This window comes from Pinus tabuliformis, chromosome 6 (assembly GCF_031772625.1).
Source record: "Pinus tabuliformis cultivar Carrire ecotype Pingquan chromosome 6, CPIR1, whole genome shotgun sequence".
Lineage (NCBI taxonomy): Eukaryota > Viridiplantae > Streptophyta > Pinopsida > Pinales > Pinaceae > Pinus > Pinus tabuliformis.
This window is the reverse complement of record NC_142292.1, coordinates 1,167,192,820-1,167,205,801: the sequence shown is the minus strand read 5'-3', so window position 1 is coordinate 1,167,205,801 and position 12,982 is coordinate 1,167,192,820.

Genomic DNA, 12,982 nt, shown 5'->3' with positions numbered 1-12,982 from the left:
TAGTATATTGTCTATAAGTCCTCTTAATACTAGAAACTCTTGGATATTAGGTAGCCCATTGGTATTTCCTTGAGCATGTTATGATGTTTACCAAGCATTCGTAAATTCAACCCTAACCTAAGAAAGCTAAGTCCCTGCATTAAACTAATCTCTCAGAATAATAAGAACTCCACCGAACGTCTTTAAAGTCAAGCATATCAAAGAAACGTTTGAGTCTTAAACCATCAAGTGCACTAAAAGCAGTGCAATGTGAATGTAGAATGTAAGGCATTTATGCAGAAGCAGTGGACCTCTTCTGCTGAAAAGAGATGCCAAGTCACTATATGGATTGAGATGATAACCTTAAACGCATTTCATTCATCCACATCCAAAACTTAAATCTAGGATATGTGAACTGAGAATTCAGCATGTCAGGACTAAATTACTTCACACATCTGAAACATATGAAACATGACAAATAATTCTAGTGAAAGTGAAAAAAGGATATATTTGAGGAGGTTTTGCCAACTATTGGCAAAACCAATCTGTGCAAAACCAATCTGTGAGGAGGTGCTCCAAATTTCTAGGAAAACATCATATATTTATGATGATATACCATTGCTTAGTAAATTGATGCAAACAAATAACAGTTTTTTTTTTGTTGTTCTGGGCAAACGAATATATGCATTTACTGGGAACCAATTACAACTAACAACCAAAGATACTACTTGAATCTGAAATCTTCCACCTTTGCTTGCTAAGCAACTATTTATCTGTTGATATTTCTTCATCCTTTTTCATTCTCACTCATCTTGTTCTTCATTTCTGTGCATGAGTCTTCTTTTCTGCTCACTTTGTCATCTTAATTGCTCCATCTTAGTCATATTAAGCTTCTCTTCTCATTATTCGCCAAGTTTCCCCGTCCATATGGCCTATCTTGGGAATCTATTTCTTGAGTATTAATTCCTAGAGTCGACATACTATTATCCTTTCTACTACTATTGTTTATAGGAACTTATTCTAGCGTAGGCACCTACACTTCATTTGGCAGCTCCCAAGGGGCATGTTCTTTCTTGGGAAAAATATGATTCTGATTTATGCCTATAGCCTTACCATACATTTTGATGTCATCCCAACCAAGTATACGTAGGAATTTCGCTATTAGATGTATGGTATTATGGCATCCCAAACATCTAAAAGGGATTCCCCAGTAATCCACTCGTTTTATGATAGATTGTGTACTCTAATAGATATCAAGGGTAGCCGAGAGACCTTTTATGGAATCTGGTTCAATGAAAAACCATGCTACTCATTTTTCTAGAAGGCCAGCACTCCCTTCATCGACATAATAGAATTTTCCTATCTTGTTGGCAATTTCCATGATTTCCTTCTTGGTCCATAGTTCCAAAGGAAGGCTAGGGAGTTTAAACCATATGTATTTTCGCTGGGGATCTTCTTTAATAGGATTAAATCCGACTGTCTAATTCTACAAGCATAAAAATCCCCTACCTTTCACACATGAGATTGAGCCAATCCTATCTGCATCTTCCACTGTCATGAAGTGGAATCCAAACCAACTATTGAGGAGCATGCTTACCTTCGGTCTATTTCCAACAATACAGAACCAACATTTCTGCACCCATTCTTTCATTTGTCCACTAGACATCCTAATGTGTTCCCAGTGGCCCACCAATACCTTATGCTTCATCTTTACCACATTATCCCAATATATATCAATACCTATAATGAGTTTTTGTATCTGTTCCTGGTTCTTGATCGATTTCTTTTACGTTTGTCTATTTTTTTTTGGATCGGGTTCCATTTGAAGATTCCTTTCCAAGATATGTATCTGAGTCCTCATGTTGGGATGTTTTCAATAGGCCAATGGATGTGGGAACTTGATTTGGTCTTCCCAATCTCTCTGCAAATTCATTTTCTATGACTATCGATACTTCTATAATTTTCCTGTCGTCATAAATCTATTCCATAGAAAAAGATTGACCAACCATGTCAATATTGACTATTAGAACTGCATTACTTTTTAAGAGGGGCTTCAAGCGAACCAACACATTGTTTTTATTGATCGACTTCAATTTTAGGGTTTAGAAAGAAGGAGCGGCATCCAATCCTGTAAGTCGAGGAGAAACGATAAGGTCTCAAAGGGCAGCCGGGCCAACAAACCATCACTCAACTCGTAGGCTAAAGCCTTGATGAACTACCCATTGAACCTCATTGCCGTATACCATTGACGAGAGCTGAGAAGAGCCCATACACCGGTCACTGCCAAGCAGTCGAGAGCCCATCAGTCCCACAAGGTGCCTGTCAGCCGAGAGAACCTAAGTCACAGGAGGTGCTGATAGACACAGGAAGGAGGTGCCGAGAGACAGGAAGGAGGCAGCCAACGTATTGGTCAGCACAATGCTACTACATATGGGTGAAAATAAAATGTGAAAGTGTGACCGATTTTATTTGTACTATAGAACAAAGGCTAGTGGGTTAATCTCCTAAAAAAAGGTGTTAACATATTCTGTCGAAAGGTACATTTTGCTTCAGGATAACCCCTAGATTGCTATCTTTTTATGAGGAAGCAAAAACATGGAAAATGTTTGGTTAGGTACGAATACAACTTGTCAATTTGGTCTAGCTTGAGTGATTAAAAGAGAAGGTTGTTAGGCTCTCCACCATTTCATGGATTGATATAGTGATGAGACAAAAGAAGCTCTCTCTTGAGACCTGACTAGGTGATTCATAACAGTTGTGGTGTTGGTGCCTTAACTTAGCCAGAAAATGCCAAAACTCTATTGATGCACAAAATTTATTACTGAATCTACCTCAGAGTATGCCATATTCACTGAATATGACATGCATGGTTTTACCAAGGAGGCCCTAAACTTTTGAACAATGAAACTTTACATTGGTATCTTGGCAGTAGCTGCATTGGTCTTATTAGCATTACACCACTTTTAATATGAGTCTTCACAATAGAGAATCACCATTACACTTTGTTGATTTGTGTTAAAAAGAAAAATAACACGCAATACATTTCTTTTGGCATGCAATGTTGTTGTTGGTAGTTTTCTTGTATGTGTGCCACATGTAAAGCTAACATGCGTTAAATTTCTTTCACCTTGCAATATTTTTATTGGAAGCGTGCTTGTGTTTGGGCTAGAAACTATGCTAGATTTCTTTTTCTTTGCAATATTGTTGTTGTCAATTTGGTTGTTTATGATAAAAGGAAATCTAGCAAGTGTTAGATTTCCTTCACCTTGGCAATGTTATTGGAAATGTTGTGCTTGTGTTTGGGCTAGAAGTTGTGCTAGATTTCGTTTGCTATGCAATATTGTTGTTTTCAATTTGGTTGTTTATTATAGAAGGAAATCTAACACGTGTTAGATTTCCTTCACCTTGGTGACGTGCTTTTGTTTGTGTTAGAAGGAAATATAACATGCACTAGATTTCTTCTGGCATGAAATGTTGTTTTTGGTAGTATGCTTGTATTTATGCTACATGTAAAGCTAGCACGCGTTAAATTTATTTTACCTCGCGACGTTGTTATTAGAAATGTGATTGTGTTTTTGATAGAAGTTGTTGGATTTGGTTTCCCCTACAATATTATTGTTGGCAATGTGCTTTTGTTTGTGCTAGAAGTAAATCAAGCGTATGCTAGATATCTTTCACATTGCAATGTTGTTTTTGGCAATGTGATTGTGTTTGTGCTAGAATAAACTTTAGAATGTGTAAGATTTCTTTTACTTTGAAATGTTTTTGTGAGCAATATGCTTCTATTTACGTTAGAAGGAAATTTAGCATGTGGTGGATTTCCTTCGCCTTGCAATATTCTTATTGACAATGTGCTTGTTTGTCCTAGAAGGAAATCTAGCACGTGCTAGATTTATTTGACCATGTAATGTTGCTTCTAGCAATATGCTTATGTTTGTAGTAGAAGGAATGATATTGATTGTTAGCTTTCATTTGAGGAAACAATGTTTCATTACATACAATATTACTACCATGCTATTTTAATTTTTGCATCTATATTACTTTTTCGTAAGTTGTGTGTTTCTATGAAAATATAAAGTCACACTTAACACGGTTCAACCTTTTAATTACAAGCTACGATTTAATTGTTGTTACAAAATTGATACAAGCTACAATGGAAAATATAATTTTGGCAAAAGGGGACTATGTTGATCTCTTTATTAATGATCAAGTCATTGGGCTAGGAAGGGTCGAATCTGCAGAGTTTGGAACTTATTATGTTGGAGAAAGGGTTAACGCTGGTTATGTTACAATTTTGATAATTGATGTAACTCAACCACATTTGATTGATGAGGATGTTAATGAAGCGGACATACATCCATGGAAGATCATGGATTTGAGACACAACATAGGTAAATCAAAATATTGAAGCATGTGTTATATATTATTGATAGCATAATAATTTTTTTTTTTGAGTAAATACTAACCTTATTTACATTTGTTTATAGGTGCAAATGTTTCTTCCACATTTTCTATTGGAGCCAAGGTAGATCTTCTGCAACATGGAGTGAAGGTGGGCGAGGGCTCCATATTCAATACAGGGCTTGGGCATAAAGTGCATGGAAAGATGGTAAAGAAAGGATGCATACTGGTTAAAATCGAGAAGGTGTTAAAACATAACGCTCCTCTACCACATCCAACAGGATTTGAGCATACACTTGGGGGTGCATTAGAATCTTATGAAATTTGGCCAGAATCAGATTTGGAGCCTCACTGTCATGATCATGCCACAAATATTCCCCAAGATAGGGTTACATTCATATGTACAAAGGTTTCTCTTACACATGAATGCATGGGAACAAGCATGTGCATTGCCAAAGGAATGCTAGTTAATGTCCGCGAGGATGACATTGTTGAGGGTGAAACACTAGGTGAAATGGATTTTGGTGTTTTTCTAGAAGAGATAGATGGAAGTTGTGAGATATGTAGAATTGGGGATAAGTCTATACACTGTTTGGTTAGATGGCCAATAAATAAGTTGGTGGACAACAAAGGTGTGATATTAAGGGTTAAGGAAAAGTTCAAGGAGCCACCCAAGGAAATGGTGATATGGGATGTTATAGAGGACATAAATCCCTTAAACAATTGGGATGGGTTCTTTTGTAATGAAAAAGATAGAAACTCAACTGATATGCATGTAACAAGGCCATATAAAAGGATTAAACGAGTTATGGCTACAAAAAAATTTGCAAAATGTCAAACAAAAATAGATGAAGAGAAAGAAATTCGAGTTTTGGCAGCAGATGTATGTTGTAGAAAAGATTGTCTTCAACATGTGTATAGGAAGGCCATTGCAGGTGCTAGAAGGGATATGAGACAAATAAATAAAAATGGTATTAGAGAATTTGTCTTGAATTCACTCATGTCAAACACAGTCATGTCAAAGGGCCATGACCATGGCCATGGCTTACCAACTATTGCTAGAAATGTAAAGGACATGAGATTTAATGGGAATATTATTTGTAAGAAAGCATGGTATAAGATACATAAAATTCCTCAAAGCACATTCTATAACTACCAACATTATTTCCAACATGGACAGATCAAAGCTATTCATGGTAACACCAACACATGCAAAGCAAGAGCTCACACAGTGGCAACCATAGAAATATTGCACAAAATTGTAATGGACAATTCAGATTTTTCACCAAACCAAACACGTCAAGTTGAAGAAGATGGAACATCTGCTCCTTTAAGATTGCTTCCTTCGACTTACACACAAAGTTCTTTGTTAAAAGAGATCAATGAGGATCTTCAAATGCTCAATTACCCATCAATATCACAGTCAACAATGAGCAAGATTTGGAATACTAAGTTTCGAGATGTGGCATTTTCAAAGAACACCAACTTCAGTAAATGCAATGAATGTATTGTGTTGAAAGCACAAATGAAGTCAGCAACTACAAAAGAGTTGGAAGAAAAGGCACGAGGTAGGTTGAAGAAACATAACAAGATTGTTATGTGTGGAAGATATTGCTACTATGCCCATAGAATTATGTCAGAGCGGTTTCCAAAGGAGTATTTGAGCATTATCCATGATAAAATGGACAAAACAAAGACTTCAATCCCAAGGCTACGTGTCAAATCAAAATCTATTGTAGGAACAAATTTAGGTTTATCATTGACAGGTATGCTTACACATGGGCATAAGGCAGGAGGTTTTGGTCATTTCTCCTTACCATTTGTCCATATGGGATCACAATTTACTATTACATCTCTTGCAAAGTGCTTAAGGGACCTTGAAGACCCACAAATGAATATGTATGGTGATCTACTTTATGAAAGTGGAATTTCAAGAAACCCACTTACAAATGCATTACTTGACACCTCTATTTACTCAAAATGTCAAGGGTACAAGGATGATTTTATATTTCATGGAAGTTCAAAAAGTCAAAATGTTGATTTTAAACCCCTTCCTCCACATTTGTTGCTACAGTTGGACAATGTAGCAAGTGATAATAAGAATCACTATCTTTTCATGTTTCGATCACTTTTAACTGCACTTGGTGTCTTCATCACTATTGAGGTTGGGTTCTTGCTTGTGGGGCACACCCATGAAGACATAGATGGAACCTATGGAAGAATGTCTTCCAACCTAAAAAGTAAAGATATTTATTCTTTACCTGAAATGATGGATACATATCGTACAATTGAAGAAAATCGAGTGTTTCCACCTACACTTATTGACAAGGTCTATGACTTCAAAAGTTTCCTTAATGGATACATCAAGGAGGGAAAAAATGCACTAGTTGGACATCTTAATGTCCAATACTTCCAATTTCTTGTACTCAATGATGTTCCAGTACTAAGGTACAAAGAATCAATTAGAGATATTGAGTGGTCAGAACCAGTTGAGTTATGGAATATAGATGATGAAGGCCGACCTATAATTCCCATTGGGAAGCCATCTTTCTTAGCTTCCAAACAGAATGATGTCTATTTAAAAGAACTAAAGGAAGGGATAACATCATACATAAAAATGTGGAAAGACACTATTGGGAATGAGGATTCACCAATTGTTACGGAGGAATGGAAAAATAAAGTAGTGTATTGGGAAAAAGTTCTTGATACATTAGATGGAATCTATAATGATCATAGAATAATAGATGGAAGTGATTCATCTTCTGAGGATTTCTGGCCCAGGACAAGGCACATTGTTGATGTTGATCGTAATGCACTCCAAGTAATGTCAAGTATTATGGATGGAGATTTTGATAATGTGATAGATGAACCAATATATGTTGGACCCAAATGCAACAAGCCAAAACCAACTTTCAATCAGATGATTGATGTTGAGAAAGGAAAGATGTTGCTAGTTAGATCAGGAAATGAGGATGCAGGAGAGATGATTTGGATGGCAAAATCCATCTCAAATATCTTTAGGGATAATGAAAGTGAGAATCTTCATGTAAAGGTTGACTGGTGGAAGCCTATGTCAGGGAAATACAATGGAAAATTTTTAGAGCAATATTGGGTACCAAATCCTGATGACACAGAGCTTGGCTCTATTCTAATTAATACCATAGTGTGGGCATGGATGCCAAATAAAGAACATTGCAAGAAGATCAAGATAAATAAATATGGTGTAGAAGCCATTCTTGATCTACTTGAGCGAATATCGTAAGAGTAGGTTTATATGATTCATGAATGTAATTTTTTTTGAAGGATCTATTAATATACATTCATACACACTTTTCCATATTTGTTGTATATCAAATATTCTCTTCATATTCTTTTTGGAGGAGTTTTATATTATTTAATATTTCAATGTAATCATGTGTTATACAAATTACATGACAATGCCATAAAATATTTAAGTTTTCAAAACTTTATTTGACCAACATGACTTCTCACCATATCAAATATGCATAATCAAATTCAATAATGCACTTAAAAACATAATGCACTTAAAAGAAATGAATATTTTGTAAAGTATTTAGAAGTATATAAAATGTGTGAATTAGATGTTTAAATCTTATACTTTTCAAAAAATTTCAGCTAGAGATACAGAGGAACTATTGGAAGATTTATGTTAACTAATTTATGTCAATATCAACTTCATATATAGGGGGGGGGGGGGGGGGGAAATAAAAATTATGTTCTAAATAGAAAAATAAAAAAAAATGAATATTTTGTAAAGTATTTAGAAGTATATAAAATGTGTGAATTAGATGTTTAAATCTTATACTTTTCAAAAAATTTCAGCTAGAGATATAGAGGAACTATTGGAAGATTTATGTTAACTAATTTATGTCAATATCAACTTCATATATATCTATATATAAGAAAAAAGTTTTTTATGGTTAAAATTCTTATTTGGTCATATATATACTCTATTTAACATTAAAAAATACAGATTCAAAAATGAAAAATAACACATTGTATCTTTCATTCAAAATATTTGCACGTGAAGAAATTTGATCCCTACATCTCCACTTAAAATGGATCTATGATGGTATATATTGGACACATTACTATGATCATTTGTCATTAAATAACTTTATACTTAATATATAGCTTGCATATTAATCTATTATTAATTAAGCCAACCTCAAGTTTTAAACATATAAGTACAAATAATAAATAAAAATAAATTATGCTACTACTCCCATTCAACATTTAATTTGATCTTAAAAAAATATTTTCTCCTCAACTCTAAAATGGTGCAACTTCCTACAATAGTATGTAATGTTGATGGTGATAATGATGATTATCATCCACTAAGACCAAATATGGTATTTAAGAAGGTAAAAAGATATTATTAAATGTTATTTCGAATTTTATTGTTATGCTAAAAATACATTAAAAAGAGTGTTTCAAGATCATCATAATTTTATTTAGTTAAAAAATCAAGAAAGTTGGTAGTGTCACAAATATTTTGAAATTTAATTCCAATATGAGTATAAACTAGATTATCTATGAGAGTTTTTTTAATCTTCAACCATATTACTAGTAATAATCATAACTTAACGCATACATGATATGTACTATATCAGATTATAATTAAATGGATTAATAATAGTAACATACGCCATTATTTTCATAAAATAACCTTAACAAACTTATCTTTTAATATAAACCATAAAAAATATTAAAATAGTTAATGTATGGAATCCAAATTAAGATGTGAAAGATTTGCTTTTGCAAGTTTGTATAAATTTGTTTTATAAATTTTATCATGATAATTTTACACAAAAAATGGTGAATATCTACATTAAATTAGTGAACTAAGTGACTTTCTAATTCCTTATTTTGAAAAAACTTAATTTAGTTAAAGTTCTAAATAATGGTATATATTGGACATATATGGTAAGCCTCAATCAACTTTTTTATTAACATAAAAGTACAAATAATAAATAAAAATAAATTATGCTACTACTCACACTCAACATTTAATTCGATACTATTTTTTTTTCTCCTCAACTCTAAAATGGTGCAAACTTCCTACACTAGTATGTAATTATGATGGTGATAATGATGATTATCATCCACTAAGACCAAAAATGGGTAAAAAGATATAATTTACTAAAAGTTATTTCGAATTTTATTGTTAATATGCTCAAAAAGTATTAAAAGAAGTGTTTCAAGACCATCATAATTTTGTTTAGTTAAACAATCAAAAAGGTTGGCAGCGTCACAAATAATTTGAAATTTAATTCCAATATGAGTATAAATTGGATGATCTATGAGAGTTTTTTAATCTTCAACCATAATATTATTAGTGTTGCAAAGGCAATAGACTTTTAAATTGTGCCAACACTTTCTTAGTAATAATTGTAGCTTAACACATACATGAGATTTACTATATCCGATTATAATTAAATGGGTTAATTATAGTGAAATACACATCATTATTTTCATAAAATAACCTTAAAAACTTATCTTTTAATATAAACCATAAAAACTGTTAAAATAGATAATGTAAGGAATCCAAGATTAAGATGTGAAAGATTTGCTTTAGCAAGTTTATATAATTTTTTTTATAAAGCTTATCATGATAATTTTTACACAAAAAATGGTGAATATCTACATTAAAATTAGTGAACTAAGTGACTTTCTAATTCCTCATTTTGAAAAAACTTAATCTAGTTAAACTTCTAAATTCTAGATCCATTGAAAACTTCCACATTTAATGAAATATGTGTTAAGGAGGCTAATACGTGGTCATTTCAGGTTTTTTGGACAAATTTTGGAGCAAAAACTAAGCAATTATGGCCCAGGTGACAGCCAAGATTGAGGTGAGGATTCGTTGGGAGGTTGTCTGTGGCATTAAATGGCCCTTCCTCAAAGTCTCCACCCTCAACTCCGAGCTCAACAGGCCACCAAAACGAGTTCTAAAGGTAGCCAAGCAGCTTTGGGAAGAGTGAATGTCTACTAGAAGTTGGAACAACCGAGTCCCTTGAATCTAGGAGGGCTGTTAGCCCCCTCGTATTGTATAAATAAGAAGGCCTCAGCCTTTGTAGTTTACTTTTGGAACTGTTGGTATTTGCACTATAGTGCTGTCCTTTTTCAGCTCGTTTTTCTTAGCTACTGCTGTACAACTTTCTTGTGATGATTATTTTTGAGTAATGAGAAGCATCTTTACTTGGCATCAGATCTGAGTTCTTTATAGGAGCTTGCAGCTCTTGGGGTTGGGCCCAACCTGAGTGCTAAGGCCTCCTTTATGTATTGTTATTTGTTCTTCATGCATTTTCAAAATTATTTCTGTTAAGTAGATTAAATCTTGCTGATTAACTAGGTCACTGTTAATGGTTAGAAAGAATTTTGATGCTCAGATTTAGTTGATAGGTTGTTAACAGGGAAAAGCTTCAAAAAAGGGCCATCAAACATCTCTGGTTTCACCTCTCCCTCAGTGGGATCAGGAGCTGGGATCAGGGTGACCTTGCTGCCCACAAAAACACTGATTTTGCTTTGCCATGCAATCACTAGTGTTTGATTTTCATGTGTAGAAGTTGGTTACAAGTTTAGACTTTTGCTTGCTTAGTTGCATGAGTTAGTATACATGGTTTCATTGTAGTTCAACTTCTGTTCATTCTCTTTACTGACAGCTAGATCAGATTAGGTCAACGTAACTAGGTCTTTGATTTTTTCAAGTTTTCGTTGGTTCAGTTGGAAAAATGACTTGCAGAGCACCTGTACCACTTCTCTACCTGCCCATAATCCATCACACCCATTTTCTCCATCCCTCAGCTCAGCTTCTAGCCTTACGTTTTCCATTTGCTCACATAACCCTAGTTTTTTTTGTGCATCCTTGCTTCAGTCCTCCTTGAACAAATCCAGCCATCTACATTTGTCGTCAACTCCATCCACCAAGTCCTGGACCACCTCCAACCCTTATCCTACCTCCATACCCTTTCTTTCATCTTTCTCCATCCATCCATCCTCCAAAATCCCATTTCTGAACATCCTGTAGAAAAGTTACAGACATCCTGTAGAAAATCACAAACATCCTGTAGAACCCCTGCAGACTTCTTGTAGAAGCTCACGAATGAGGTTTCTTGATAGCCAAACTCTGTGAAACTCTTTGGAAGGCTGTTAGGGACCCCTTAGGCCCTCTCTGAACCTTCCTAACCTCATCCAAGCATTTCCTCTCGCCAATCCACCTCTGCACAGTCAAAACAGTCAAATCGCATGCATGATAATTCTAGCAACTTATTCAAAGATACAAAAAGATGTTTTTTCTAGATGTTACTGTAGAAGTAGCTTAGATACATGTATTTACCTTCCTAGAAGTCAATGGAATTTCTTTTAGTAGCTTGCATCCTCTTTCTTGCATCGGTAGGGATAACTGGTAAAATTAGGGTTTGCTAGGGTTTACGTTTCCTTTCATCTTTCCAGTTTCTTTCTGCAAGTAGATCAGCCTTCTTTAAGTTAGCTTTCGTCCATCAGTTAAAAAGCTTCTTCTCAGAGCTCATAGAAGTTGGCTTAAGCTCCTAGCGGACTTTTGCTAGCTGACCAAGTGACAGCTGTGGCAAGAGCTAGTACTTGTGCATACAACACCGTCGCTTCCAAGTTTGTTAAGAACTACTGGGTTGATAAAAGTAAAGAAGGGAGTCCCAGGAGTTGCAGCATTATTGCTGTAATACTGCAGCTCACCACTTTTTTTGGCGCCGTTGCCGGGGAAGCGTCAAAGTATTTGTGATTGCTTCTTTTCTTCTATTTTCCTACTCTAACCTTATGCTAAGTAGTTTATTTCACTTCCATTCTGCAATTCCATTTCCACAAAAGTAAACTAGACATTTCCTGCTTTCATAGATTAGCCTTTCAATTCCGCAATTTCAATTCTACAAGCGTAGAATAGAATTTCAATTCTGCAAGTGTAGTCTAGCATTTCCTTCTCGCAATTTGATTTCAGCAAAATAGATTAGTCCTTTCCTGCTTTCATTTCAATTCCACATTTTCATTTCTGCAAGATATATTCTAGTTAGTTGCAATTCCATCTGTTTCAGTTTTGTAGGTACAAGCAGAGAAAAAAGAAAAAGCAACCAAAAATCCTTTCATGCCTCGTAGGAACAGAGATAATACCGGAAAATTCCTACCCAACACCCCCACCACTTCACTGAGTCACCCTTCTCTCTTCTTTGGTGGCAGTGATCCAGAAGAACCTATAGGTGAACCTCCTGAGATATACGAAGATCCTATAACAGAAGAAGAGCAAGAAAACATTCCTTTTGAGACCATGGCTGACAACATAAATGGTAGAAACGATGACGAGAGAATAGAAGGTACCTTCCCCATCCGAGAGACCAACGGGGACATGAAAATGAAGAACATAAGTCCCTCAGCCTTACCTCATTTCCATGGATTGACCACTGAAGACCCTGATACCTTCCTATTTGAGTTTGTTGTCCTTTGTCAAACTTATGACTATACAGAAGATGAGCAAAAGTTGAAACTCTTTCCCTCTACCCTCAAGGATGCAGCATTACGTTGGTTCATGGGGTTACCTGGAAACAGTATCACT